The sequence below is a fragment of the Rattus norvegicus genome, chromosome 7 (genome assembly GCF_021556685.1).
Source record: "Rattus norvegicus strain SHRSP/BbbUtx chromosome 7, alternate assembly SHRSP_T2T, whole genome shotgun sequence".
NCBI classification, from domain to species: domain Eukaryota; kingdom Metazoa; phylum Chordata; class Mammalia; order Rodentia; family Muridae; genus Rattus; species Rattus norvegicus.
In genome coordinates, this window is record NC_141540.1 from 63,873,628 (window position 1) to 63,888,291 (window position 14,664).

Here is a 14,664-nt window from a genome sequence, read left to right on the forward strand (position 1 = left end):
CAGCAATCTCTCTACCCCAGTGTTCTCGGCCTGCTTTTCCAGCTAGACAGTATGGATATATGAACCTTTTGGGTGAATTAATGGTTCTTACTTACCAACAATGTGCTTGGCCACTCACTATGAGATCCCAGTGACTCTCAGCTACTGACTTGACGGAAACTATTGAGTTAATACAGTTAATTATAAATGGAGGTGAAGGTATGAATGCTGGAGATCAGTGAATACTCCCTCAAAATATAAATCCTTCCAGAGTTTGAAAAATATCCACCTTATGCTCTCTCTCCCATTCTGAACATTATTTCTTTAAATGATTGATAATTAAATCTATTTTTAAATAGTTCCGCTAAGTAAAATGGTTTGAGACGTTGTTTAAAAATTAAACCGACAGAAACCAAGGGGGAGTCAAAAGCTGTTTACGTGTCCCTTTGTTTTGAGGGTAAGGATATGGGATACCAAGATTGCCTGGAGCCACAGGCTAAATACATGCGTGTCAGGGGGTCCCATTCTTTCTCTACTGTTACAGCTCTACAAACAATTAATCCAAGGGACCAATGACCAAGCCTGACTCCCTAGCTGCTGAAGAAATGGGTAGGTTTTGCTCTTTCACTGGGTGAGTCCTGCTCCTTCTGCCTGACTGTGGCTCATCTCGATACAGAGTAGCTCATGAGACCATATCGATTTTGTTAATGGGACACGGGGAAAATCAGTTAATTATTTAATGAACCTCTGACCTCTGCAGCCCTAGGAAACCTGAGCTCAGGCACCCATCCGCTGTTCTCCCTTTGCCCCCAGAACGGTGATTCATTTGCATAACCAACAGTGGGCCTCGCCCCCCCCAAAGCCCTGAGGCTTTTTAAGCATCTATCTGTTCAATCACTACAGCTTCTGACATTTTATGAAGTAATTCACATCATCCTTCGGAGACTGAGAGCTGATTCACAGGATCTCCATGGGGGCTGATTTGGGCTGTATCAATATTAAGAGGGGACTCTGAGGCTCTGTGTGACCAAGCCAAACTTAAACACCACCCTGGGCCAGTGTGGAAGCGATACTCATCAGGATCATTTCCAGAGAGAACGCCAAGTGGCGGATGCCTGTTTGACAAAGCAGTGGACTGCGTTTTGAGCAGCCTACTAGTCAGCCAACAAATATCCGATGTTCTAGGACAACCCGTGAGCCACAGGGGGACAGGACAACAATTTAGAACCTTTTGCCAAGAAGATGGAGGCTAAGAAACTGCATAATGTAAAATAGTTTCTTAAAGATACTTAGGACTCTAAATAGTTTGCATGTACGAGTGTCTAATCTGCACACTTATGACTACTGTTTCTGAAATTTTGAGAGTGATTTTTGAAGTGGGAATTGCTACTTTGTAGAAAAGTTTGTATCTTTATAGGAGTCTGTATAATAAAAACTGTTATCTATAAATGTTTTATTGCGTTCAAAAGACGGGGAGGAGGGGTAGTAGAGATAAAATCCAAGAAAGGAAAGGTGAAGATTCCTTAAGAGCTGGAGAAGCAGCTGAGCTGGTGCAGTGCTAGTCGAGCATCACAGAACCCTGAGTTTCCTCAGAACTCCAGGAACCAGCATTGTTCAAACACCTCTAACTCCTCCTCTTGTGAGGTAGAAGTGGGAAAATCAAAAGTTCAAGGTCATCCTCAGCTTCATAAGAAGCTCTAGGTCAGCCTGGAATCCATGAACGTCTCCCTCCTAACGCCTCCCCCCAAAAGAAAAAAAGTCGCTGAGTCAAAGCACTTCCTTTGAAATGAGAACGTTGCCGTCACAGACACGATTCCCTGATAATTAGCGTCTGAAACCGATTCTCGGGGGACAGTGGGTATAAAGAACTGTACAAGAAATTACAAAAGAAATTCTTCAAAGTCAGATCTCATGCTGGTGTCCATGCCTGCAATGCAATCAAACGGGCTCAGCAGATGCTTGCACGACCACCAGATTTATGGCATCTCTGATGCATTTGGGGAGACCCTGAAGCCTATGTAGGTGCGAAGGGACGAAAGGATGAGAACTGTCTCCAACACTACAGGCCGCAAGCCCTTAAGAGCTCATATTTCTACTGGAGAAAAGTCTAGATGTGCGGTAGAACCGGGTGATGGTTTAGAAGAAAAGGCTAGGGTTTATTATGCTACTTAAGTGATATTTCCTCCCCTCCCCCTCCCCCAAAGTTCATACTAAAGCTGACTTCCTGTCTTCCCAATGTGGTGGTCTGCTTGATTCTGTATCATTTATCAGCCAGCTCTACTGAAGTCATTCATAAAAGTCAAGTGCTAACCTGCAGGCCTTTTGCTAGAAACCATGGGTTCTAAGATGAGAGAGAGAGAGAGAGAGAGAGAGAGAGAGAGAGAGAGAGAGAGAGAGAGAGAGAGAGAGAGAGGAGAGATAATAGTGGAACCAGCAGACAATGACAGTGCTGCTATTTCGCTCTCAGTACCAAGAAGAAAGCAGCGGAGTCCGAGATGCACATTGTTTCCAGGGGCCTCTGACAAGACTGACTCAATGCAAAACCATGCCGACCACGAAGCAACAAGCACCAGAACTAGGCAGAAGAAAACACCTTTCCAGAGAAGCCAGGCTTCTGATGGAGCAGAAAACCTAAGCTGAAAGGCATAGACGCTGGCCAGCTTCTCCCTGGGATTTCCTACATGGACGAAGAAAAATTATCCACTCTTTTTCTCTTCTAATAACATGGAGAGAAACTTCAGTTACTCAACAACATGGACCAGGCATTTAGTGTCGGTGAAACAGGAGTATAACCTGTCAACAGAGTTTTTCATTTCGTTTTTAAGTACTTTGTAAAAGTTCATGTATTTAGTAATTGCATTGTTTTCTCCGTTTCTGCTTTGAATACAGTTGAAAATTTGTATCCGAGAGTTTTTAATCAAGAAATTAATCTCAACATGTGACTATTCAGTTTTTATTCTATGTTTAATCTAAAAGCAGGTTCTATGTGCATGCACACACGCAGACGTACCATGTATACACATGATCAATGATCAAAGGAAGGACAGAAACATCCACCTCGCTGCTTTATCCCGGTTACCTGCTCAATTTGTACTCAAATATGGAATAAACTTTAAATAATTACATATTTTCCAAACGTTAAACTACATTATACTATTAAGTTATTTGCAGATACTTACAAATCATACTTTTTCTTACTTGGGGCACCATGGAATCTGCTAAAAAGTGAAACACCATACAGAAAATGGGAGCTTTGGAGGGAAAAGCAAACATTGCTACTAAGGAGGAGTGAAACAAGAGGACATCTGCTTGACTTGGGTCCCCTTTGAAAGCTGAGTTAATTAGGCATCCGGAGCCATCCCATGGTCTTCTGTGGCTGCTGCCCCACTAACCCCATGAATCTTGTTGAACTTAGCTTGAAAGAGGGAGTGCTCGTGCATGCAGTTTTAAAGCCTTGGGAGAGTTCATGGATTAAGGCAAACAAGATGCAGTCAGTCTGTCATGAGAAAGAGCATGTTTTCCTGCACCCCATTCCCTCATTCAGTAGACAAGGAAACACAGCTATACTCTGCTAAGGAAACCAGGTTTTAAAAAAAGTTTCCACTAATTGAAAATAAGTTCAATGTATTTGAGATAGACATTTATATTCGACTTTCATTTGATATTTTCAACATGCATGGATTATACCAGCTATGGCTGCACCATCACACTATACGGTAGATAGCAGTAGACATTAGCACAGTGGTTCTCAGCCTTCCTGATGCTGCGACCCTTCAACACATTTCCTCATGGGGTGGCGACCCCCAACCGTAAAATTATTCCATTGTAATTTCATAACTGTAATTTTCTACTGTTATGAACTGTAAACACCTGTGTTTTCCAATGGTCCTAGGCCACCCTTGTGAAAGCGTCATTGACCCCTAAAAGGGTTGTAACCTTCAGGTTGAGAACCTCTGGGTTAGATCTTGTTGATAATTGATAAGCAAAGAAATTTTTGCTTCCTTTCCTCCTTGCTTTTCAGGAAACAAAGGAGAATAGTTTCGGGTTCCCTTAAGACGTCCCTCTAGTAACCCAATCACAGAAAAACACACATGGTATGCACTCATTGATAAGTGGTTATTAGCTCAAATGCTGGAATTACCCTAGATGCACAGAACACATGAAACTCAAGAAGGATGACCAAAATGTGAATGCTTCACTCCTTCTTTAAAAGGAGAACAAGAATACCCTTGGGAGGGAATAGGGAGGCAAAGTTTGGAACAGAGCCTGAAGGAATGCCCATTCAGAGCCTGCCCCACATGTGGCCCATACATATACAGCCACCAAACTAGATAAGATGGATGAAGCAAAGTGCAGGCTGACAGCAACCGGATGTAGATCTCTACTGAGAGACACAACCAGAATACAGCAAATACATAGGTGAATGCCTGCAGCAAATCACTGAACTGAGAACAGAACCCCCGTTGAAGGAATCAGAGAAAGGACTGAAAGAGCTTGAAGGAGATTGAGACCCCATATGAACAACAATGTCAACCAACCAGAGCTTCCAGGGACTAAGCCACTACCCAAAGACTATACATGGACTGACCCTGGGCTCCAACCTCATAGGTAGCAGTGAATAGCCTAGTAAGAGCACCAGTGGAAGGGGAAGCCCTTGGTCCTGCGAAGGCTGGACTCCAAGTGAATGGGATTCTTGGGGTTAGGGCGGTCATGGGGGAAGTATGGGAAGGGGAACACCCATAGTGAAGGGGAGGGGGAGTGCTTAGGGGGATGTTGCCCTGGAAACTGGGAAAGGGAATAACATTTGAAATGTAAACAAGATCAGGAACACTAGAATTCCTTAGGATGTGCACGTGTCCTTTGAGGAGACCATTCTTTCTTTTGCTTTTCTTTTTTTTTTTTTCTTATGGTTTTATTGTGCTTTTCAGGTAATTGGGCCACTGAGGACTAATAAGGACAATGATCTACTTCAATAACTTGTGCCTTACGATAGGCCCCGAGAGACAAAGATGAAGCAAAAGGTCACAAAGGGAACTCAGTTGTCCTTCCTGTTCCATGTCAGACAGAAGGAGAGGCACACCTTGAGAAAGAAGATGCCTAGGAACAGAATTCCTCTTTGTAAGTTATGAAGAAGTGTTAGAAAAGTGCATTTATAACAAGTAAATATTGTTTGGAATCTTAACCATGGCTCCCAATGGTGCCAAGATGATTGGATACAGGTACTTTTTATTTAAAAATATAAACAGTCTCAGAAGTTTGGGGCCCATGAATCCAGTTTTTTTTTTTTTTTTTTTTTTTTGGTCAAAACTGGGTTTAGGACCAGAGTGGAGTCTACCGTCAAAGGTGTTTGTGACACCGCGAACAAGACATCTACTCATTGGCTCAATCGTTAAACAACCATTTAACCGGTGCTTATTGGGCTTCTTCCCTATAACAGGAAGACAATGGCAAACTAGATAAGATCTTTGCCCAGCAGAGAGTCTGGTAGGAAGGAGGGCAGCAAATGAAGGTGTTAACTTAGCTTATTAGAAGCAACATAAAATAAGCAGGGTGTGCCCTGCGCTTAATTGGGATCACAGCTGCTTTGGGGTGAGAAGAGTAACACAGAGAAGCATCTGGAAGGAAGATGTAAATGAAGATCTGGAGGTGACAGGGGACAGAGCTGCTGGTCAGAGATGAGAGGACGACACACTAAGACAGTAGTCCTCAGGTCATGGTGCCAGGGGGTGGGGGTGGGTAGGGGGTTGCATATCAGATATCCTGCATGTCGGATTTTACATTATGATTCACAACAGTAGCAGAATTACCCTTGTGAAGTAGCAACAAAATAACTTCATGGTTAGGGGTCAGCACGGTATGAGGATCTTCATTAAAGGGTAGCAGCCTTAGGAAGGTTTAGGACCACTGCTCTCAGAGGAGACCACAGCATCTCTCTTGTTCTAGGAGGAAGGTGGTTGAGATTGGGGTACAGAGAGAATCAGAGGCAGACTCAAACCTTGAAGCCATATGGATATGAAACTTAACAGATAGGGAAGAGAACACATTCATGGGAGACTGCCCTCCTTTCATTTCTGTCTCTGTGATAAAAATACTCTAACAAAAAGCAACTCAGGACAGGAAGGGGATGATTGGGCTTAAAAGTCTAGGTGACAGTTCAACATGGTGGGGAAGTCACAGTGGTCAGGAACCTGAGGCAGCTAGTCACATCCACAGTCAAGAGCAGGGAAACACATACACGCATGCTTGCGTGGGCTCAGTTCAATTTCTCCACTCTTGCACTGTTCAGGACTCCCTGACTAGGAAACAGTGCCTTCCATAATGTGCTGGGTCTTCCTGTGCCTTAATGCAATTCCCATATCCTTTGTAATTAAGATAAAGTCCCACAGACGCGCCCATAGGTCAACCTGATGTAGATAAGCCCTCACTAAGACTGTCTTCCCTGGAGACTCTTGCTTGTGTTAGGTTCACAATAAGAGCTTATGTCACAGAAACTTTCTTGAAGTGCATGCCATTGATTAGATCACACACACACACACACACACACACACACACACACACACACACACACAGAGACAGAGAGACAGAGACAGACAGACAGACAGACACAGACACAGACAGAGAGACAGAAAGTCAGAGAGACAGAAAGCGATCACATGATTTTGGAAGGTCTATTTCTGCATAAGTGGACATCCGGAGCACCAACATTGCCATCATTGGCGGTGATGTTGCCGATCAGTAGTAGTGAAATTGATAGAAATAGAGGAATCTACGAGATACTGAGGAGACAGACTCATGGGTATAATGGATACTGTGAGATCTGGCCAAGTCCAGTGAAGTGAACATGACTCTCCTGTTTCTACATGAGATGGGGTTGAGGTCCTTGGTGGTGGTGGTGGGGAATCAAAAGCAGGGGAGCTTTGAAAAGAAAGGTTGAGCTGCATTTTGGACATGTTTGTGTAACGTTGAAGTGAGAGTAAGTTGACAGTTACTTGAGTGTGGAGTCCAAATTCAACACCAGGTATATTTGCAAGTTTATCCAGTAAATACCTGAAAACATTATATTTTCTGCCATCCGGAGCTGTCAAAGTGCTGAATTATTTAATCTTCCTAATAAAAGTACAAGGCAAGCATAAAATCATTGAATCTTTTTTAATCTATAAGAACATTTAGGCACAGAAGGTTCAAAGTCTCCCAGTAAGGAGCCTTAAGGCCAAACTCAAGCCCAGATGGCCTGTCCCAGATCCCACATTCTTAAACTCTAGGCTGCCAAACTGTTGGTAGACTTGCCCAAGTAGAGATGGCAGAGCAACAATAGCAGAGAAAGCCCTTTGAGCAACTTGATCTCTTAAAGGCAGTAGAACAGCATGAGTTGTCAAAGGGAGGGGTGTTCCATTTAAGGGTCATGAGACTTACTTGTCTGCTCAAAGACTTTTCCAGCCATAATTCCCACTTTGATGTCAGCAGAGACCCAGGAATCAGACGGTCATTTGTTCCCATTAGTCTGTGTTCGTCCACCAGCCAGCCCAGTCTCAGAGAATCATGTCACTTGAAAACCCAGGACAGATCCACACAGCACTTTCCCGACTTTGAACAATTGGTGCTCCTCCAAGGCTAACACTTCTGCCAGCAACTTGACTCGGATTATTTTTAGTGAAATTGCATGTAACAATCTGCTCCTAAAACACTTCCAGCCTGGAATGCTGGCAAGAAAAAAAAGAATCCCAGCAAAGAAGAAAGCTGTAGGTAGAGAGTAACAATGGGAGAAGAAAGGGGTGTGGAACCGAAGTGAGGAACGAGAATGCAGACGCCCACATTATTGTGGAAAGAACCTGATCTTTTCAAGAAAGCCAAACAAAAGTTCACTGGTGCGTCTGTGCTAACTGGCTCTTCATCACTGTGGAAACCACCCGAGAGAAATGGAGGCAGAAAAGGATTGTGGGGCTCACAGTTTCAGAGGGATCAACTTAACATTTTCTGCCTCTGTTGCTTTTAGAATGGTGGCAAAGCAGAGCCCCTTGGTGGCAATGCATGCTGTTGAGAATAAGGGCTCTCCTCATGTTAACCCAGAAGCTAAGAGAACACAAGACCTAGATAGAGCCCCAAAGCACAACCCCCAAAGCCCACTGATTTCTACTGGATTCCATTTCCAGAGTTTGTACCACCATCTAACAGCCCACAAAATGATGGGTCCATCAATACAGCACTCACTGATAAAGTTGACCTTTATGATCCAGTCACTTCCCTCAATCTGGGGACCAAGACCTCAGCATGTGACTCTCTGGGAGATAATCAGATCACATGCCGAATGACAAGGGACTTCACCCATATGCATCTCCCTTTCAGCATTGATCATTTGCTTCACTCATTGTTCAACTTCACAGAATCCCTGGCATCAGATACCATGTAGAGTGCACTCAGGGACCCAGGCTCTGGACCGGTACCATGCAAGTCCTGACCATGTCATGTGTTCATCGTGTCACTTCAGGCAGTTGCTTGGGTGACCTTCTAAGCTCCTAAGGTAAAACAAGAATAACTATCATTTGCTTCATGTGGTTCCCATGAAGTATTTGATGTTGCTCTAAAATAGGAGTGAGTAACTATTCAAGAATCTGCTGTTAATTTTACTGTCATTATTATTCGAAGGGATGGATGGTTCCTTTCAAGGTCTTTTTTAACACCATGATGCTTCCAGAACCAGCAAGGAACTGTGTTCACAGTCATCCCTACTCTCTAGCCATTAAAGGGTGGATTTAAACTTAATTCATGTATTGCAAGTTGAATTATTTTCAATTATTGCTTGAAGTAGTTAGCAGTCAGGAAAGAAGTGCACTGGGCATGTGTATGTGAGAATATACATTGCATCCCTGTGTGTTCATATGTACATGGGTTTGTATTTTGTATACATTCAGGCGTTCATGTGTACACACGTGTGAGCATGCACTGGTGTTGGTGTTGAGAAGGGTTTTTAAAAATAAAAACAAAAATAAACAAAAAGCCCAAAAAACCCTTTGGTTTGAAGTGCTTGTGGAATCTGGATCAAAGTCTATACTGAGTCCAGATCAGCATCTATACTGAGTCTGGATCTAGTCTTTTTGTCTTATTCTGGAGCTTGAAGCTACAGAGAAGACTGGCAGAAAGGGAAGCTGGATTTACAGCACGGAGATCTAGAGCAGACTAGAGCCCACAAAGAAAAGCTGCAGCCACAGTGAAGCAGCCTCCATGGTGTGGCAGCTACTCACATCTCTGAACTCAACGACTCAGCTGTCTTGCAGAAGTTGGGGTTCTTGTTCTGGAACTAAACACACGACCCGGGAACCAGATGAGCCGAGGAAGGCCTCTGGAGAAGACCAGCAGATGTAGGCCCCTGGACTGTCTGACGCCAACGAGATGAGCTAGCCAGTGGCTGTCTGCATGAACTACAAAATGATTGCTATCTTGCTTTGCCTTCTGAATGCCCGACTGGAGTCTCCTCTGTAGGCTGCTCCAAGTGGAAGAGTGCAGGAAAGAGAATTGTGGGAGGTGTAGTTCAGCCTAGGTGATGGCTGACACCATGGTCACTGACTAAATGAAGTTACTCAGCTCTGAGTCAGTTGATTCTTCTTTGTTTCTATTCTTTCCTTTACTCTTTCTTTATCATATCTCTACTTTCTCCCCCCAAGTGTACCCATCTGTCACAGATGAGGAAATTAACAAGAAGAGTTCCACCTTAAGTAAGTGATTAAGGTTGGACTGATCTGTCTACAAATGGAGGTACAACGAGCTACAGTTCGGAGTTAGTGTCCGTGTGGTGAGTTTTCTGTACCATTGGGATTTCTCTGCCACCTGCACCAGATGGTGCCCTGCAGCTCCTTTGTGCTATTGTTAAAATTAGAGGATAAGGTGGGCCCAGGGCACTGGAGTACCTAATGATAACATTACTCTCCTGGACTCTTAGAGGAATGAAATGGTTCTTTTAGGTACTACTTAAATAAACATTATTCTATTAAAATTAAGTAGATAACATCAACTGGGGTTATTTCATATGCTCAATTAATTTCAAAAGCTATAAGTTAATTTTAGTAGCATTCTAAATGTAACTCAGAGCCAGTATATCATTATTTTACATGTGTCATGTAATTTGCATCAATTTGCCCTAAATTTAATAAGGTAAGAATGGAATTCCTCACTGTTACTTAGTTCAGAGTACACCATAGCGCTGACACTGGAAGCCCTGAAGGCAATCAGGATGGGGATGACACAGGTAGAATTGCAATTTATAGTTCAAGAAAATGCTGGAGCTGGGGAGGTCATTTAGTCGGCAAAGTGCCTGCCACCCAGGCATGATGACGTGACTTCGATCCCCAGAACCCACAGAGAAAATACACTGAGCATGTTGATGTGCACATGGAATCTCAGTGCTGTAGATCCCCGGGGCTCACGAGTCAGTCAGCCTTGCCCATGTGGCAAGTTCTAGGCCAATAAGACTATCTGTCTCATATCAGGTAAACAGCACCTGACTATGACACCCAAAGTTGTCATCTGTCCTACACACACACACACACACACACACACACACACCACTATACAGACACAGTACACACAGGAACACATATACACATGTACAACATATACATATAACCACACAAACACACATTTACACACACAATGCACCTATACACACATACCACACATAGGAAAACATATACACTTGTACAACATACACACATAACTATACACAACTCATAAGCACGGGTGCCATGCACTTGCACACCTGGAGACATACAACTAACCCCATGAACACATGTACACATACACAACACACATATCTCTACACATATACACCCCCCACAACTATATACACAAACACATACTAACACATGCACATGTACACATACACACACTGTAAAGAAAATATGTCTACTTGATGAAAATAAGTAAAGACTTCTGTAGATGACTACTGCATTCCCTGGGCATGGTGTCATAGGAAGGTAGCAGAAGTCACCAGAGAGGGAGGCAGAGCACAGATTCTTAGAGCTGGTTCCATGTTCACAGGGAAGAGCTGCATACAGTTTCCATTTTAGCTGGAGACCAGGTAGAGTTACAGGTAGGCTCTGTGATAGGGAAGAACTGAGGAGGAAGAAATGTGGGCATTTTCCCCTGAAAACACCGAAGACCAAGACAATCATTGGAGAGAGAGGAGGAGACAAAGAAAGTGTGTGTGTGTGTGTGTGTGTGTGTGTGTGTGTGTGTGTGTGTGTGAGAGAGAGAGAGAGTGTGTGTGTGTTTGTGTGTATATATGTATGAATGTGTGAGATTGTGTATGTGAGTGTGTGTATATGTGTGTGTGAGTATGTGTGTTTGTATATGTGTGAGAGAGTGTGTATTTTGTGTGTGTATATGTGTGTGAGTATGTGTGTTTGTGTGTGTATATGTGTGTGAGAATGTGGTATGTGAAGGTGGGAGAAGATGTCTGCTAGCAGTCTGAATTCTGCTCTCATTCTCAGTAGCTCTTGAACCCCGCATGTGCAGAGCAGGCTCAGAATAGCTCTGCTGAGGACCAATACTATGTATGAGCTATATTTGGAAATGATGTATAAGAAATTGAGATGTCTGTTCTAGCATAGTGGAAAAGAAAAAGAAAAAAAAATTGGTGAATGCCAAACTGAAACAACTTCTCAAAATGGAACAGGGGAGCCATTATCCAGGCAGCACTTCACACCATTCCAGATCTTCCTGGATGTAGACCCGAGTTACCTCCATCCTTTGACCAGAAGTGTATGGAACCACATAAAGACCAGAGCCAGATAGCTACTTCAGACCCAATGACTCAAGGTATACAACAGACAGATGCTTGCCTCATGGATGCTAGAAATTATTCCATATGGAAATTGATACCCTTACAGCAAGAAAGAGCATCAGAAATGATACTGTGTGAGTCATTACGGAGGCGCTAACTCTTAAAATTCAGCATCTCTTTGCTGGCTAACGCTATGACTGATTGACAGGTTGAAGAATCATCTACTAGACTAAGCTCACTTCTAGAACATCAACTAGAAGTTAAGCCCCCACGCCTGAACCACCTTGGACCTCAATAATTTAACTGAAGTTACTGCTCATTAAAAAATAGAGAAATAAGTAGTTAATTGGAACATACTCGTGTGAGTGAATTTAGGGGCTTATGTCAAATGACAGCGATACTCTAGATGACTCTGTCCATGACCTGGTAGGAATATTAAACAGAGAAAAATGCAGAACAGAGAGAAGATAACTGGTTCTATGGACAATGGGCTCAGACAAGAGAATCAAATGTAACAGGGCACTTGGACTTTAAAGTTTCCTTGTCTTGCACATGAAGGTGGTTATGGAACGATACAGTTACTCAACTCACTACACTGTGTACTTTAAAGCTTGGGGCTTTATCAAAAGGAAACCATGCTGCTAGCTACATGGTTTAGACAAGAAAATTGAAATCATGGGATCAGCGCTAAGGCTTGCTCATGATTTATGCCCATGGAGTCTGCAAGCGATGCTCCCAAAGTGAGGCATCCCTCGGATGAAGGGTTCACACAAATCACTGCGAACAGTGCACTGGGAGTCTAATCGGATCTTGCCTTTGAGGAATTTCCCCAATTAAGACACAGTTTCTCTAGATCTCAGTTTTAGATGGACTCTAGTGTCCCTTGCAGACAAGTAACTAGCCCATGTGCTTCCTTTCCTGCTCTTGTCAAGTGTCCCTAATTGACTGTCATCAAACCCTTATGGACCCAGAATCCCAGACTCCAAGTCAACCGAACATCCAGGAGAGCTGCACCAACCGCTAAGCCATGATAGATGAGGCTTATTTGTTGCCTCCACTACGGAGAGTGAGTGAATCTCTATGTTGATTCTAAACAGGAATCTTAGAACCGGGCATAGCTTGACTATTGTTGCTTAAAACAGAAAAGAGCTAGCAGCACCTGTTTGGAAAGCTAACACAGAGCAAGTCCAGGAGGATGAGAGAAGCCAGTCTTTGCCAATGAAGTTGTCTTAGTTAGGGTTTCCATTGGTGTAAAGAGGCACCATGACCAAGACAACTCTTATAAGGACAACATTTAGTTGAGGCTGCCTTACAGGTTCTGAGATTCAATCCATTGTCAAGGTGGAAACATGACAACTTTCATGTAGGCATGGTGCTGGAGGAGCTGAGAGTTCTACATCTTGTTCCAAAGGCAAACAGAAGACTGGCTTCCAGGCAGTTAGGAGAAAGTTCTCTCAAAGCCTACCCCAACAGTGACACACTTCCTCCAGGAAAGCCACACCCACTCCAACAAGGCCACTCCTATTCCAACAAGGCCACTCCCACTCCAACAAAGCCACACCTACTCCAACAAGGTCACATCCACTCCAACAAGGCCACACTTACTCCAACAAGGTCACATCCACTCCAACAAGGCCACACCCCTAATAGTGCTACTCCCCGGGCCAACCAGATTCAAACCATCACGAAGTCTAGCTATGAAAATGACATGAACCTAAAGGAATGTCATTTATGTTCCCTCTCCTGCACATTCTGCTTTCCTGTTCTTGTCATTATAACCAGAGTACTTTATCAGCCATTAAAAGGCCTTTAATTCCTGATTATCTGTCCAAGGGCATGACTCTGACACTGTCTTATAAGACAATTGCTATCACATATACATAAACTCAAGCTGTGTCTGGACTCTATAGGGATTTGAGTCTGGTTAATGATACCTGTCATGGGCTAAGAGATCCTGCACATCCCCTACTCCAGAACACTGTTAGACGTTCTATAAACATTGTATTATTAAACTCTGATGATATTCCCAAATAGATATTATATTCCTCATTTTTGCCTAAGAGAAAAACAAGTTTCGGAGTGTGCTTATGTTTCTCAGAATTATGTAAACGATTCAATTAACTTTCAGATAAAGTTTCTCTGCCACACCATGCTCTCTCTGTCCTTCAAACACTAACTCCAACCAGCTCAGTTCCTGGGAAGTGCCTGGTATGAAATATGTTCTTAATAAATGTTTTTACAGATTTAACAAAGGCAAGATGTGCCAAGCTAACACACATCAGTCTAAAGCAAGACTCATGGCTGAGAGTGTGTCTACATCACAGAGCAGAATTGTTTAAATGGCAGCCATCTTTAAAATGAAAGCATGTCCATGGTACAGAGCAGGCAATGGCCAGATAAGCCATGCTGAGACAGTAGCCATGAACATCACTGTCAGTGCACACAAAGCACATAAGACCTAAGCCAACTAATTTATAAATATGTTCATGATATAAATTTGCTAGTGAGTGAATGCGTGAGCATGGCTTAAGATCCTTTATTTTCACTTTAAGAAATTTCATGTGTGTGCATGTCTGTATGAGTGTATACACACATGCATGCGGTGCCCACAGAGGCCAGGAGAGGGTGTTGGCTCTACCAGAGCTGGAGCCACAGGCAGTTGTTCACTACCTGACATGAGTGCTGGGAACTGATGTCAGGCCTCCTGCAACAGCAGGCGAGCCATCTCCCCAATCCTTGCTTAAATCATTGTGTCATACATGTTGCTTTAGCTGAGAATAGAACTCCAGAACGGAAGCGTTGGGAAATTAATCCACAGAGATATCTAGACAGCAGTTGTTCGGAACACTTGGCTCATATTTTCATGAAGATGAGGGTATCCTGAAAGTGCATCCACTAGTAGCCAGGAA